This window comes from Ursus americanus, chromosome 10 (genome assembly GCF_024610735.1).
Source record: "Ursus americanus isolate L20-20 chromosome 10, mUrsAme1.1.p, whole genome shotgun sequence".
NCBI classification, from domain to species: domain Eukaryota; kingdom Metazoa; phylum Chordata; class Mammalia; order Carnivora; family Ursidae; genus Ursus; species Ursus americanus.
In genome coordinates this window covers 28,900,380-28,917,547 of record NC_142136.1, presented here as the reverse complement: position 1 = coordinate 28,917,547, position 17,168 = coordinate 28,900,380, and positions in this window count along the sequence as shown.

Sequence of the window (17,168 nt, the reverse complement as noted above, 5' to 3'; positions counted from 1 at the left end):
AGACACACTATAACCAAAGTGCCGACAGTTAAAGAGAGAATCCTAATAGCAGCAGGAGAAAATAAGACTATGTACATGGGAACAACTAAAAGACCATTAGCTGATTTTCAGCAGAAACTTTATAGGCCAGAAGAAAGTGGCACAATATACTCACTGTGCTGAAAAGAAAAAACAAAAAACAAAAACAAAAAACTTCCAAATAAGAATATTCTACCAGCCAAAGTTATCACTCAGAATTGAAGGAGAGATAAGGAGTTTCCTAGACAAGCAAAAGCTCAAGGAGCTCATCAACACAAAACCAGCATTATGAGAAAGGTTAAAGGGACTTCTCTATATGGAAAAGAAAAGACTATTACCAGAAATGGGAAAATTATTTAACCCCCCCCCCCCCACACACACAACAGAGGTAAAGGTAAATGTATGATAAAGGAAGTGGATCAACAACCTATATATCTAGTAAGAAAGTTAAAAGACAGAAGTAGTAAAATCATCTAGACTTATAATAATTAGTCAAGGGATTCATGAAATAATAAGGGATAATATATCAAAACCATAAGACTTGAGGGGGAGATAAAAATGTAGTGCTTTGGGGCGCCTGGGTGGCACAGCGGTTAAGCGTCTGCCTTCGGCTCAGGGCGTGATCCCGGCGTTCTGGGATCGAGCCCCACATCAGGCTCCTCCACTATGAGCCTGCTTCTTCCTCTCCCACTCCCCCTGCCTGTGTTCCCTCTCTCGCTGGCTGTCTCTATCTCTGTCGAATAAATAAATAAAATCTTTAAAAAAAAAAATGTAGTGCTTTTAGAACACATGTGAACGCAAGCAATCATCCACTCGAAGTAGGTTGCTAGGCACAAGGTATGTATGAATCTCACGGTAACCGCACACCAAATAAAAATAAAGAGAAAGGAATCCAAGCATAACATTAAAGAAAGCCATCAAACAACAAGGGAAGAGAGCAAGAGAGGAAGAAAGGAACAGAACTACAAAACAGAAAACAATTAACAAAATGTCAATAAGTACATATGTATCAATAATTACTTTAGATGTAAATGGACTAAATGCTCCCATCAAAGAAACAGGGCAGCAGAAACCTGAACATATGCTGCCTATAAGTCACTCGCTTCAGATCTAAATACACACACAAACTCAAAGTAAAATGACAGAAAAAGGTATTCAGGGCAAATAGAAACAAAAAGAGAGCTGGGAAGCAATACTTAAATGAGACAAACTTTAAAATAAAGATTGTAATGAGACAAAGAATGACACTGCATAATGATAAACAGATGTATCCAACAAGGGGACATAATAGTTGTAAATGTCTATTTATCTAACACAAGGGCACCTAAATACAGAAAGTAAATATTAACAGGGAAAAATTGACAGTAATACAATAGTAGAAAGTTTTCATATCCCACTGACATCAATGATAGATCATCCTGACAGAAAATCAATAAGGAAAATAAACCTTAACTGACAAATTAAACCAGATGAACTTAATAGATATATAGAGAACATTCCATCAAAACAGCAAATGCACCTTCTTTTTCAAGTGCACATGGAACATTCTTCAGGATAGATCACATGTTAGGCCACCAGGTAAATCACAATAAACTTGAAAATGTGAAATCATACCAGGCATCTTTTCTGACTACAAAAGGTATGAAATTAGAGATCAATTATAAGGAAAAAAAAAACTGGAAAAAACACAAACACACGCAGGCTAAACAACATGCTACTGAACAACCAATGGGTCAGGAAATTAAAAATGCTATAAAGAAAATACCTGGAGACAAATGGAAATGGAAACACAACAGTCCAAAATCTAAGGAATGTAGCAAAACAGTTCTAAGAGGGAAGTCTATAATGACACAGGCCCAACTGAAGAAACAAGGGAAAAAACATTAAATAGACAATCTAAATTTACACCTAAAGGAGCTAGAAAAAGAAGAACACATACAACCTGAAGTTACTAGAAGAAAAATAATAAACAGTAGAATGGATAAATAGAGACTAAAAACACAGTAAGAAAAAAAATCCATAAAACTATGAGCTGCTTCTTTGAAAAGATAACATTGACAAACCTTTAGCCAGATTCATCAGGAAAATGAGACAGGATTCAAATAATAAAATCAGAAATGAAGAAGAAGAAATAACACCACAGAAATGCAAAGTACTATAAGAGACTAGTATGAATAATTATATGCCAACAAATGGGGCAACTTAGAAGAAATGGCTAAATTCCTAAAACACAAAATCTCCCAAGACGGAATCAAGAAGAAATAGAAAATCTGAACAGACCAATTACTAGGAAAGAAATTGAATCAGTAATCGACCAACTCCCCCCAAAACAAATGACCAGCACCAAATGGCTTCATAGGTGAATTCCATAAAACACTCAAAGAAGAGTTAGCTTCTCCTTATCAAGCTATTCCAAAAACTTGAAGAGGAGGAAAACTTCCGAACTTACATGAGATCAGAAGTACTCAAATATCAAAACCAGACCATAACACTACAAAAGAAAAATTATAGGCTAATATTCCTGATAAACACTAATGCAAAAATTCTCAACAAAATATTAGCAAACCAAATTGAGCAATACATTAAAAGGATCATATGCCATGATCCAGTGGGATTTAATCCAGAGATGAAAGGATAGTTCGATATCTATAAATCAATTCATGATACACTACATTAAGAGAAGGACAAAAATATGATCATCTCAATCAATGTAGAAAAGCGTTTGATAAAATTCAAAAATCTATTTATTATAAAAACTCTTAAAAATGGGTATGGAGGGGGCATATTTCAATATAGTAAAGGCCATCTATGACACACACACAGGTAACCTAATACTCAGTGGTGAAAACCTGAAAGCTTTTCCTCTATTATCAGGAACACAACAAAGGAGGCCCACTCTCACCACTTTTTTTTTTTCTAAGCACAGTACTGGAAGTCCTAACCACAGTAATCAGACAAGAAAAGGAAATAAAGGGCATCTAAATTTGAAAAGAATTAGTGTCATATTCTTAGTGAAGTAAGTCAGAGAAAGACAAATATCATATGATCTCACTCATATGAGGAATTTAAGAATGAAAACAGATGAACATATCAGAAGGGGAAAAAGAAAAAAAGGAGATCAGGAAACAAGCCCTAAGAGACTCTTAACAATAGAGAACTGAGGGTTGACAGAGGGAGGAACGTGGGGAATGGGCTATAAGGGGGGTGGGTATTAAAGTAGGCACTTGTAATGAGCACTGGGTGTTATATGTAAGTGATGAGTCACTGAATGCTACTCCAGAAACCAATATTGTGCTGTTTGTTCACTAACTAAAATTTAAATTAAAAATAACAAAAAATGAAACCCAACCAAACCAAGAATTAGTCAAGCTGTCACTATTTATTGATGATATGATAATGCAGTCAGCAAATTTGCAGGATACAAAAATCAACATAAATAAATCTGTTGCATTTCTATACACTAATAATGAAAGAAATAATTAGAACAAAATAATTAGAATAAAATAATTAAAATTATTATTTCTAATAATTGAAAGAAATTAAGAAAACCTTCACACTATACCTAAGACTACCTATTATATGAAAAGACTTGTGCTTTGAAAACAATGACACTGATAAAAAGAAATTAAAGGCAACACAAATGGAAAGATAATACCATGTTTATGGATTGAAAGAAAATTGTTAAAATGTCCATACTACCCAACACAGTCTACAGATTCAGTGTAGTCTCTATCAAACTCCAATGGATTTTTTTTTATAGAATTAGAATAAATAATCCTAAAATGTGTATGGCAACACAAAGGACACCAAATAGCTAAAGCAATCTTGAAAAAGAAAAAACTGGAGGCATTAGGAATCAAAATCATATATTATCGGCATTAAAAACAGGTACATAGATAATAGAACAGAACAGAGTCCAGAAATAAAGCTTCATATATATTCAATTAACTTTCAACAATGTAACCAAAAATATACAACAGGGAAAAAGACAGTCTTTTCAATATATAGTGTTGGGAAAACTGGACAGCCACAAGCAAAAGAATGAAATTAGACCATGTTCTTATATCATACACAAAAGTAGGCTCAAAATGGACTTACGACTTAAATGTAAGGAGAGAAACCATAAAACTCTGAGAAGAAAACAGACAGTAAGCTCTCAGACATTGGTCTGAGCAATATTTCTTTGGATCTGTTTCCTCAGGTAAAGATAACAAAAGCAAAAATAAATAAATGAGGTTACATCAAACTGAAAGCCTTTTGCACTGTGACGAAAACAGAGTAAGAAATTAGACTACTGAATGGGAGAAAATATTTCCAAATTATATAATCAATAAGGGGTTAATACCTAAAAAATATATATAGAACTCACACAATTTAATGTCAAAAAAACAATCTGATTTAGTAAATGAGCAGAGGTCCTGAACATTTATCCAAAGAAGACCAATGATGGCCAACATACACATGAAAAGAGGCTAACATCACTAATCATTAGGGTAATGCACATCAAAACCAAAATGAGATACCACCTCATACCTGTTATAACGACTAGTTTTAAATACAAGAAGTAACAAGTATTGGGGAGGATGGGGAGAAAAGGGAACCCTCATGCACTCCTGGTGGGAATGTAAACTGGTGCAACCACTATGGAAGACAGTACAGAAATGCCTCAAAAAATTAAAAGCAGGAGTGCCTGGATGGCTCCTTCGGTTAAATGTCCAACTCTTGATCTCAGCTCAGAGCTCCATCTCAGAGTCATGAGTTCAAGTCCCACGTAAAAAAAAAAAAAAAAAAAACAGAACTACCATACAATCCAGCAATTCCACTTCTTGGTATCTATTGAAAAAAATAAAAACATGAATTCAAAAATATATATACAAAACAAACACACACACACACACAAAATATACACACACACACCCCTATATTCACTGCAACAATATTTACAAAGCCAAGATATATAAGCAACCGAAGTGCCCATCAATAGATGAAAGGATAAAAAAAGAGGTATGGCATGCATATATTCAATGGAATATTACTCATATAGAAGATGAGCGCTTGCCATTTGTAACAACATGGATGGAGCTAGAAGGTATTATGTTAAGTGAAATAAATCAGAAAAAGACAAACACCACATGATTTCACTCTTTAATGGAATCTAAAAAATGAAACAAAGCAAAACCAGACTCATAGATACAGAGAATAATATGGTGGTTACCAGAGGGGGTGTAAAATAGAAGGAGATTAAAAGGTACAAACTTCCGCTCATATCCACTCATAAAATAAGTAAGACTCAGGAATATAATGTACAGTATAGGGAAGAGAGCTATTACGTAACAACTTTGTATGGTGAGAGATGGTAGCTAGGTTTATAACTATAACGTATGAAACACTATGTTGTACAACTGAAACTAATATTTGTATGTCGAATATGCTGGAAAATAAAAACAAGAAAATAATAATTACTTTCAATGGAAAGGGCCTACATTCTCCAATCCAAAGACACAGAGTGACTGAAGGAATTTTAACAAAAATCTACATGCTGCCTACTAGAGACTCATTTCAGACGTAAGGATGCACGCAGAGAGTGAAGGGCTAGAAAAACATAGTCCATGCAAATGGAATCCAAGAGAAAGCTAGGGGAGCTAGACTTCTGTCAGACAAAATAGACTCTAAAACAAAGAGCGTTGGTAACGTCAGCATCATGGTAGCTTGAGAGGGTCCTCATTTCCTTACCACTGATTTACAATGACTCAGACTTCCACGCTTGAGCAAAGTGCCTCTGCCCAGCACACCGGGATGCCTGCGGGGCCACCCATCCGTGCAGCAGAGACCACCCAGACTGGACTCAGAAGAGGCTACAGAACCAAGGAGACCGTGGTGGTGGCAGCCGTGGCAGCCAGTAGCAGCAGCAACAGCTTTAACAAGGAAAAATTGGTCGCTGTACATAAGGCTGCCATAAACATAGGGATGCATGTATCTTTTTGAATGAGTGTTTTAATTTTTAATTTAAAATACCCAGCAGTGGAAGTCCTAGATCATACAGCAGTTCTATTTTTAATTTTTTAAGGAACCTCCATACTATTTTCCACATTGGCTGCACCAATTTACATTTCCCTCCCCCCAATAGTGCTGCACAAGGGTTCCTTTCTTCCCACATCCTCACCAACACTTGTTATTTCTCGTCTCGATTCTAGACATTTTGACAGGAATACGGTGATATCTCCTTATGGTTTTGATTTGCATTTGTCTGATGATTAGTAATGCTGATCATCTTTTCACGTGTCTTTTTGCCATCCATAGGTCTTCTTTGGTGAAATGTCTATATAAGTCCTCTGCCAATTTTAAGATCAGATTTTGGGGGCTTTTTTGGTGTTGAGTTTTCTATGTTATGTATATTTGATATTGATCCCTTATTGCATTTATCATTTGTAAATATCTTCTCCCGTTCAGTAGGTTGCCTTCTCATGTGGCTGATGGTCTTTTTTTGCTGTGCAAAAGCTTTTCATTTTGGTGTAGTCCTAATAGTTTATTTTTTCTTTTGTTCCCCCTGTATAAGGAGACCTATCTGCAAAATGTTGCAAGGGCCAAAGTTAAAGAGATTATTGACCATGTTTTCTTCTAGGAGTTTTGTGGTTTCAGATCTCACATTTAGGTTTTTAATCCATTTTATTTTTCTGTATATTTAAGAAAATGACCCAGTTTCATTCCTTTGTATGTAGATGTAGTTTTTCCAGCACCATTTATTAAAACGATGGTCTTTTCCCTACTGTATATTCTTGTTTCCTTTGTGGTAGATTAATGGACCATGTAAACATGGGTTTGTTTCTGGGCACTCTCTTCTGTTACACTGATCTATAGGTCTATTTTTGCATCATTACCATATATTTTGATTACTACAGCTTTGGAGTATATCATGAAATCTGAGATTGTGAGACCTCAATCTTTGTTCTTTCTCATGACTGCCTTGGTTATTTGGGGTCTACTGTAGTTCCACACAATGTTGTTATTATTTGTACTAGCTCAGTGAGAAATACTGTTGGTATTTTCATAGGGATTGCATTGAATCCATAGTTTGTTCTGGGTAGTGCAGACATTTTAACAATATTAATTATTTCAATCCTTGAGTGTGGTATAACTTTCATTTGTTTGATTAAAAAAAAAGTGAAGATGACACAATGTTTTATAGTATTCAGAGTACAGGTCTTTCACCTCCCTGGCTAAGTTTATTCCTAGGTATTTTATTTTATTTGGTACAATTAGAAATGGGTTTCTTAATTTCTCTTTCTGCTACTTCTTTATTAATGTACAGAAATACATGCAATTTCTGCACTTATGTGGGTTTTTTTTTTTTTTAATTATACCAACACACATGCTCCCAACTTTAGCAGTAAGTCAAGTCTGATAAGACAAACCAAAGCTTGTTCTGTAGTATCATCTTCTGGAAAACAAAATTTTTCTAATTGCCAACCTGTTGGAATTTTAGATCAAAGTAAATAAATGTTTCCAGGGGCACCTGGGTAGCTTAGTTGGTTAAGCATCTGCCTTTGGCTCAGGTCATGATCCCAGAATCCTGGGATTGAGCCCCATGTTGGGCTCCCTACTCAGTGGGGAGTCTGCTTCTTCCTCAGCCCCAACCCCGCTTGCGCTCTCTCTCACTTTCAAATAAATAAAATATTTAAAAACAAAACAAAACAAAGAAAATAAACCTTTCCCAAATAATGACAGTGTTCATGGCTTCAAATGAGATAGCAGAGGCACATTTCATTAAGCACTATAAAAAGTCAGGGTAATTACAGTATCACAAAAATAATAAATCTCCAGCAACAGATCTCAAAGACACAGAATATTCTGATCTAATTAATAGAGAATTCAAAATAGTGAAAAAATTCAAGGTGTTATAAGAAAACTGAGAAAGGCAGTTCAATGAACTCAGGGATAAAATTAATGAATAGAGGAATATTTTACCAAAGAGATCAAAATTATAAAAAAGAGAAACAAATAGAAATTCTAGAGCTGAAGTAGCCAATAAATGAGACAAAGAATGAATTAGAAATAATTGAAAATAGAACGGATCTGATGTAAGAGAGAATAAATGACAGGACTGTAGAGATGATTTCTGTGAAAGAGCGAGAATTAAGATTAAAAAAAAAAAGCAGCAAGGAAACGCTGTGAGAGTTATCAGACCCCATTAGAAAAGCCAATGTAAGAATGGATATGCAAGAAGGAAAAGAGAAGATGGCAGAATGTTTATTTAAAGAAATAATAGCTGAGAACTTCCCAAGCCTAGAAAAGAAAATGGACATACAAGTCCATGAAACAAATAAAACACATTATTAGCTCAATGCAAAAAGATGCTCTCAAAGATACCTAATGAGGCCATCAAAATTCAAAGATAGGGGCGTCTGGGTGGCTCAGTCAGTTGAGTGACTGGCTCTTGATCTTGGCTCAGGTCATGATCTCAGGTTGTGAGATCAAAGTCTGGGTCGTCTGCCCCACAAGGGACATGGAGTCTGCTTAAGATTTTCTCTCCCCCTCTCCCTCTGCCCCCACCCCCATCTCCCTCTGTCTAAAAAAAATCCAAAGACAAAGAATCTTAAAGGCAGGCAAGTTAAAAAAAAAAAAAAAAAAAGGAAGAAAGATACAAAGGAACTCCCATCAGGATATGAGTAGATTTGTGAACAGAAATTATACAGTCCAGGGAAGAGTGGAATTACACAATGTAAGCATTGAAATATAAAAACTGCCAGTCAAGAATATTCTACCTGGCATAGTCATCCTTTGTATGAAGAGAAATAAAGGCTTTCCCATAAAATTAAAAGCTGAGGAAGTTCACCAGCACTATACATGCTTTCAATGAAATTTTGAAAGGAGTTCTTTAAGCTGAAATACAAAACACTAATCAGAAAAATATAAAATCAAAGTACACAAAACTCTCATAAAGGGGGTATTGTCAGAATTAGAAAACGATTTTAGAATAGTATGTTAAACAATTGTGGTATAATAGTTAAAGGAAAAGAGCATTAAATAACTGTAACTACAATAATTTAACAAATTTGCAGCATAAAGAGTTAATTTGTGGCATCAAAAATATAAAAGGGGAGGAGTAAAAGGGTGGAACCCTATTAAGAAAAAGATATGTTGCCCTCAACGACAAAAAGGACTATCTCTAAGATGTTTTATGTAACCATAGTAACCATAAAACAAATATCTAGAATGAGACATGAAACATAAAAAAATGGACGGCTAAACAAATCACCAGGAAACCACCAAATTTACAGAGGTAGGCATAAACAGAAGAAAAAAAATGAAGATAAAAAATAAGAAAAAACGCAAAAGACAAAATGGTAGTAGCACATCCTTACATATCAATAATCGTCCTAAGTGTAAATGGATTGAACTCACCAATCAAAAGGCACAGAGTGCTGGATACATAAAAAATAAGACCCAATTATATGCTGACTACAGGAGACTCATTACAGTACTAAAGATGCACATAGGCTCAAAGTGAAGGAATGGAAGATTCCAGCAAATGAAAACCAATAGAAAGCAGGTATAGCTCTATTTCTATCAGATAAAATAGATTTCATGCCAAAAACAGTAACAAGAGATAAAGAAGGTCATTGTATAATGATAAATGGATTAATATATCAAGAAGATTTAACAAGCATAAATATATATGTACTCTACATCAGAGCCCCTAAATATATTAAACAAATTCTAGCAGATCTTAAGGAGAAATAGACAACAATACAATACTGTAAAGGGTTTTCATACCCTACTGTCAGCAATAGATAGGTCACCTGGACAAGAAATCAACAAATAAATATTGATTTGAATCCTACTTTAGTACAAATGAACTTAACAGATACATATAGAAAATTCCACTCAACAGCATCAGAATATACATTTTCAGGATATCATATGATAGTACATAAACAGATTTCCATAAATTTAAGATTGAAATCATACCAACTATTTTTTTTAACCACAATGGTATGAAAACAGAAATCAACAATAGGATGAAAGTGAGAAGATCTACAAATATTTAGAAACTGAACAACACACTCCTGAACAACCAGTAGGTCAAAGAAGAGATTTAAAAAACCTCAAAACAAATAAAAATGGAAATACAGCATATCAAATCTTTATGGGATACAGCTATAGCTGTTCTAGAGGAAATTATATACTATCAAACATATATATTCAGATATCAAAAAACTTTAAACAACCTAACTCTATACCTGAAGGAACTAGCAAAAGAAGAACAAGTCCAAAGTTAACAGAGGGAGAGAAATAATAAAGATTAGAGTAGAAATAAATTAAAAAGAGATCAGAAAAAAAATAGAAGGATTAATGAAATTAAGAGCTTATTCCTCAAAAAGATAAACAAAATTGACAAACCTTTAGGCTAAAAAGAGAGACAGCAAGCATTTAATAAAATTAGAAATCAAAGAAGAGAAAGGACAACTAGTACTATAGAAATACATAAGATCGTAAGAGACTACTCTGAATAACTATATGCCAACAAATTATAAAATCTAGCAGAAGTGTATACAATTCTAGGAACACACAACCTACCAAAACTGAATCAGGAAGAAATAGAAAATACGAACAGACCAATAACAATCAAAGTGATTGAATCAATAATCAAAATTCTCCCAGCACAGAAAATCCTAGGACCAGATGTCTTTACTGGTAAATCATAACAAGTATTTATAGAAGAATTAACACCAAACCTCTTTAAACTCTTTCAAAATATTGAGGAAAATGGAACACTTCCAATCTCATTCTATAAGGCTAGTAGTACTCTGATACCCAAATCAGATGAGTAGGTCACAAGAAAATTACAGACCAATATCCACAATAAATGTAGATGTAAAAATTCTCAGCAAAATATTAGCAACCCACTTCAAGAGTTCATTAAAGAGATTATACATCATGACCAAGTGGGATTTATCCCTGAGATGCATGGATATTTCAACATATGCAAATCAATAAATGTATTATATTACATCAATAAACTGAAAGGTATGAATCACACAATCATCTTAATAGATCTAGAAAAAGCATTTGACAAAATAGAACATCTCTTCCTGATAAAAACCCTTAATGGGTTGTGTGTAGAAGGAATAAAACTCAACATAATAAAGGTCATATGCAACAAAACCACAGCAATATTATATCTTACTGGAGAATAATTGAAAACTTTTCCTCTACTACCAAGAAAAAGACAAAATGCTCACTCTCACCACTCATGTTCAATATAGTAATGGAATTCCTAGTGAGAGCAATTAGAGAAAACAAGGAAATAAGAGGCATCCAAATTGGAAAGGAAGAAATAAAATTATTGCTATTTTGCTGATAAGATGATTTTATCTATAGAAAAATCCCAGACTCAGCCAAAACACAGTTGGAATCAATCAACAATTTCAGTAAAGTTGCAGGATAAAAAAATCAACACGCATAATTCAGTTGCAGCCCTTCACACTAATTATGAAACACATGAAAAAGAAATAAAAACTATCCCATTCATAATGTCACCAAAAATAATACCTATAAATTTAACCAAGGAAGTATAAGAACCACACCACTAAAAACTACAAGATTTTGTGAAAGAAATCTATGAAGACAAAAAAGAGAAAGACATCTGTATTTCTGGATCAGAAGAATATCGTTCAAATTAATTATTCAAGGTATTATTGTTCAAATTAATATTAATTGTTGAAGATATTATTTTTCAAATTAATATTGTTCAAATTAATATTGTTCAAATGTCCCAAAGCCCAAAACCACCTACACATTCAATGCAATTCCCATCAAAATACCAAGAGCATTCTTTGCAGAAATAGAAGAAAATGATCTTAAAATTTGTGTGGAACTGCAACAGACCCAAAACAACCAAAGCAATTTTGAGAAAGAAAAAACAAAAAACAAAGCTAGAAAACCACAGTTCCTGATTTCAAATTATATCACAAAATAGTAATAAAAACAGTATGGTACTGGCACAAAAACAGACACATAAACCATGGAACAGAAAAGAGCCTAGAATTAAATCCCAGTATACAGGGTCAACTATTATTTGACAAGGGAGCCAAGAACACCCAATGGGGAAATGAAAATGATATCTAGTCAACAAATGGTGCTGGGAAAATTGGAGAAATACATGCAGAACAATGAAGTTGGACCTCTATCTCACACCACTTAAATCTCGCACACTTGAAGAGTTAACTGAAAATGTCCCAAAAACTTAAAAACATAAAACTCATACAAGAAAATGTAGGAAAAAAGCTCCTTGGCATTGATCTAGGTGGCAATTTTTAGAAAATGATGCCAAAAGCACAGAGATCAAAAGCAAAATCACCAAATGGGACTACATCAAACTCAAAGGCTTCTATACAGCAAAAGAAACCATTCAAATCAATAAAAGACCTATAGCACAGACGAAAAATTTTGCAAATTATTTATCAGATAAGGGGTTAATACCCACAATATATACAGAACTTATACAACTTTATAACAAAAGTTGAACAGTCCAATTTAAAAATGGGCAGAAAAACTAACTAGACATTTTTCCAAAGATGACATCAAAATAGCCAACAGGCATATGAAAAATGCCCAACATCACTAATTATTTGGGAAATGCAAATCAAAAGCAGGATGAAATGTCACCTCACACCTGTTAGAATAGTTATCATCATGGGGCCCCTGCGTGGCTCAGTCTGTTAAGGGTCTGGCTCTTGATTTTGGCTCAGGACATGATCTCAGGGTCGTGAGACTGAGCCCCATATCAGGCTCCACGCTGGGCATGAAGCCTGCTTAAGATTCTTTCCCCCTGTCCCTCTGCCCTTCCCTCGCCTATTCACGCTCTCTCTAAAAAATGAAAAATTAAAAGAAATACATATATTTATATATGGAGAACAGTTATCAAGAAAACAAGAGAAAACAGATGCTGACAAATGTGGTAAAAAGGGGACCCTTATATACTGTTAATGGAAATGTAAATTAGTCCAGCCATTATTGGAAACAACATGGAGATTCAGCAAAAAACTAAAAATAGATCTACCATATGATCCTGCAATACTATTTCTGGGTATATACCCAACGGAAATGAAAACACTGAGAATATGTATACTTCCATGTTTATTGTATGACTATTCATAATAGCCAAGATACTGAAACAACCTAAGTGCCCAATGGTGGACAAATAAATTAAAAAGGTATGATATAGATATGCAAAGAATTTTATTAGCTATGAGAAAGGAGGATATCCTGTCATTTGTGACATCATGAATGGGCCTTGAGCACATTATTCAATATGAGACAAGTTAGAGAAAACAACTATAGCATAATACCACCTATAGGTAGAATCTTTAAAAAAGGGAATAAAAGGCACAGCATAAAGAATATAGTCAACACTACTGTAATAGCGATGTAATTGGGACAGATGGTAGCCACACTTGTGGTGAACATAAGAATGAATGTAACATTGTGTGTCAACTAAAATAAAAAAGAATAAATTGAAAATTAACTTATAAAAAAGTATAATTGTGATTATGAGTGGGTCATGAGAGATAAGATAGATGTTTAAGAGTAAAAAAGGACAATGAGTAGTAAATAAATCATAGAGATCAAATGCAATAGAATAACAAAATTTCTTAGAGACTAAAACTTAACTAGCTCAACCACTAAAGGAAATGGATAATTATAGAATGTGATAGAGGGGCTAAATATTGTTACAGTAGCAATCATACTGCAATATGTAAATGTATCAAATTAACATGTCATATGCCTTAAATTTACATAATGGTATATGTCAAATATATTCAATAAAAATATTATAAAATAAAACAAGGACTGTAAAAAGAGACAAAGACAGCATTATATAATAAGGGGATCAACCTAATAAGAAAATACAACATTTGTAAATATTTATACACCCAACATAGAAATACCTAAATATTGGCATTAACAAATGTAGAGATAGACAGCAATACAATAATAGTAGGGAACTTCAGTACTCCACTTACATCAAAGGATAGATCATATTATCTAGACAGAAGAATCAATAAGAAAACATCCAAACTTAAATGACACATTAGACCAGATGGGTTTAGCAGTTACATACAGACATTCAATTCGAAAGAACAGGATACACATTCTTCAAGTGTACATGGAATATTCTCCAGTTGAGCTCATGTTAGGACACAAGATAAGTCTTAATAAATTTAAAAAGACTAAAATTATATCAACTATATTTTTGAACGACAATGGTATAAAAATAAAAATCAATTACAAGAAGAAACTTGGGAAACTTACAAATATGTGGACATCAAACAACATGCCACTGAACAACCAATAGGTCAGAGAAGAAATTAAAAATGAAATAAAAAAACTTTGAGACAAATGAAAATGGAAATACAACACAAAAACTCATGGGATGAAACAAAAGCAGGTCTAAGAGGAAAGTTCATAGCAATAAAAGTCTTTATCAAGAGTTGAGAAAAATCTCAGGGTAGGAGGCAGGGCAGGAGGGTCTTGAGCTCACCTTGACCCGTGGATACATCAAGGCAAGAACTACATCTATGCAACTAACTCTGAAAATGACCTAAAGACCAACAGAACAAATCTTCCACAGCTACCTATAGAGAGAAGGCCACATCTTAAAGGATAAGAGTGTCAGAAGTGCAGTTAGGAACCAAACCCCTGGCATGACTAACCACAAACAGAAGGACATCAAAAGCATGGACCAACAAGGCGATCAGACCCTACACCAGGCACACCTGGCCCTGGGGCTTTAAATAAGCAGGGCTTACCTCCGGGAGAGCTGGAGGGATACAGGAAACTGAGTAGCCACCCTTAAGGAGCCAGCACTCCAAGCAATGGCCTGACACAGCACAGCAGCAGCAGTTTGAAAAATGCACCAAGTATATGTGAAGGAGATTTATTAACTAATCTTAGAACACGTGCTAGAAGGGCAGGGATCTGCAGATTTCTCTAAGAACGAAAGTGCTGGTAGGTGCCATTTTTCTCGCCCTCCCTCTGCCTAGATAGCCAGATGCCTGCAGGAGCCATTTTCAACACTCTACATCTACCTTTTTAGTTCTCCGGGCCCTACCCCAGCATTCTCCTGTAGACCTGCCCCACCAAACCTGCCCATTGTAGCAGGCATCCCTCCAAATCAGCTCCTGCCCTGCCACACATGGCAAGCAGCACTGGATGGATCAGTGCCACCCCAAAGGACTCCTGCCTTATGGAATGTGGGGAAATAATCCACATATGCAGTTCTTGCAGCCAGGCCTCTTAGCTGTTTGCAGACACAGCAAGCCCTGCCCCGTGGTGCGTGTGCAGCTGTGGCAGAGGCTAACTGCAAAGAGACAGGCTGAATGCCAGCCCCACCCACAAACAAACCAAAATCAGCTGCAGCCAGGCCTCTCAACAGCAGAGGGAAAAAGCCCTGCCCAGTGTCCCAGGGCAGGCAAGGCTGGTCATTTCAGCCAGGTCAAATCACCACCGTGCCCACAGCAATGATGCCTCGGCTACAACAGGTCACATGCAGGCCCACAGGAGACACCTGTGAAGTGCCTTGCTCTGGTGACCAAGGAGGACTGAACTACAGGGCACCAAGAACCTCTTCTACACAAGGGCACTATTTTCAAGACCAGGAAACAGCTAATATCTTTAACAGAGTTAGAGAAAATGAAGAGACAGAGGAATATGTTCCCAATGAAAGAAGAGGACAAAATCACAGAAGAGCTAAATGAAATGGGGATAAGCAATATTTCTAGTAAGGAATTCAAAGTAATGGTCATAAATGGTACTGAACTTGAGAAAGGAGTGGATGAACTCAGTGAGAACTTCAACAAATATAGAAAATATAAAAATCCAGTCAGAAATAAAAAAATTCAATAACTGAAATTAAAAAAATATACTAGAGGGAATCAGCAGCACATTAGAGGATGCAACAGAAAGAACCAGTAATCTGGAAGGCAGGGAAATGGAAAGCAACCAAACTGACCATCAAAAAGAAAAAAAAGAACACTAAAAAACAAGCATGGGTTAAGGAAACTCAGTGACATCAAACATAACATTATGCATATGATTGCATTATAGGGATTGCAGAAGAAGAAGAGAGGAAAGGGGCAGAAAATTTATGTGAAGAACAAATAGCTGAAAGCTTACCTAATCTGGGTAAGGAAACAGACATGCAAGTCTAAGAAGCACAGAATCTAAATAGATTAACCCAAGGAGGTCCACACCAAGACACATAACAATTAAAATGCCAAAAAGTTATGATAAAGAGAGAATTTGAAAAGCAAGGAGAGACAACAGTTACAAGGGAAATCCCATAAGGTTATCTGCTGATTTTTCAGCAGAAACTTTGCCCGTCAGAAGAACGTGTCATAATATATTCAAAGGACTGAAAGGAAAAAAAAATCTGCAACCAAGAACGCTCTACCCAGCACGGTTATTATTCAGAACAGGAGGAGAGATAAAGAGTTTCCCAGAAAACACAGAAGTTAGAGGAATTCATGACCACTAAACCAGCTCTACAAGAAAGGTTAAATAGGGCTCTTTGAGTGGAAAAACCATAATAAGAGTAAGTAGGAAACACAAAAGCAGTAAAAATAAGTGTATCTGTAAAAAGCAGTCAAGGGACTCACAGAATAAAAGGATGTAAAGTATGACATGATATACTTAAAACATGGGTTGGAGAGGAGTAAAGAATGGGTTCAAACCTAAGTGACCATCAACTTAGTATAGACTGCTGTATACAGAAGATGTCAGATACAAACCTAATGATAATCACAGATTAAAAAACAGTAATATTCTAAAAATAAAAAGAAATCCAAGTATACCACTAAAGAAAGCCAACTAATTGAAGAAGAAACAGAGAAGAACTAAAAGAACAAAACAAAACAAACCATAAGACAAGTAACAAAATGACAATAAGTACACACCTATCACAAAATACTTTGAATGTCAAACGATTAAGTGCTCCAGTCAAAAGACATAAGGTGATGGAATGAATAAAAAAGCAAGACCCATCTAACATGATGTCTACAAGTGACTCATTTCAGACCTAAAGGCACATGCAGATTATAAGTGAAGGGATAGGAAAGCATTTATCATATAAATGGAAGTGAAAAGAA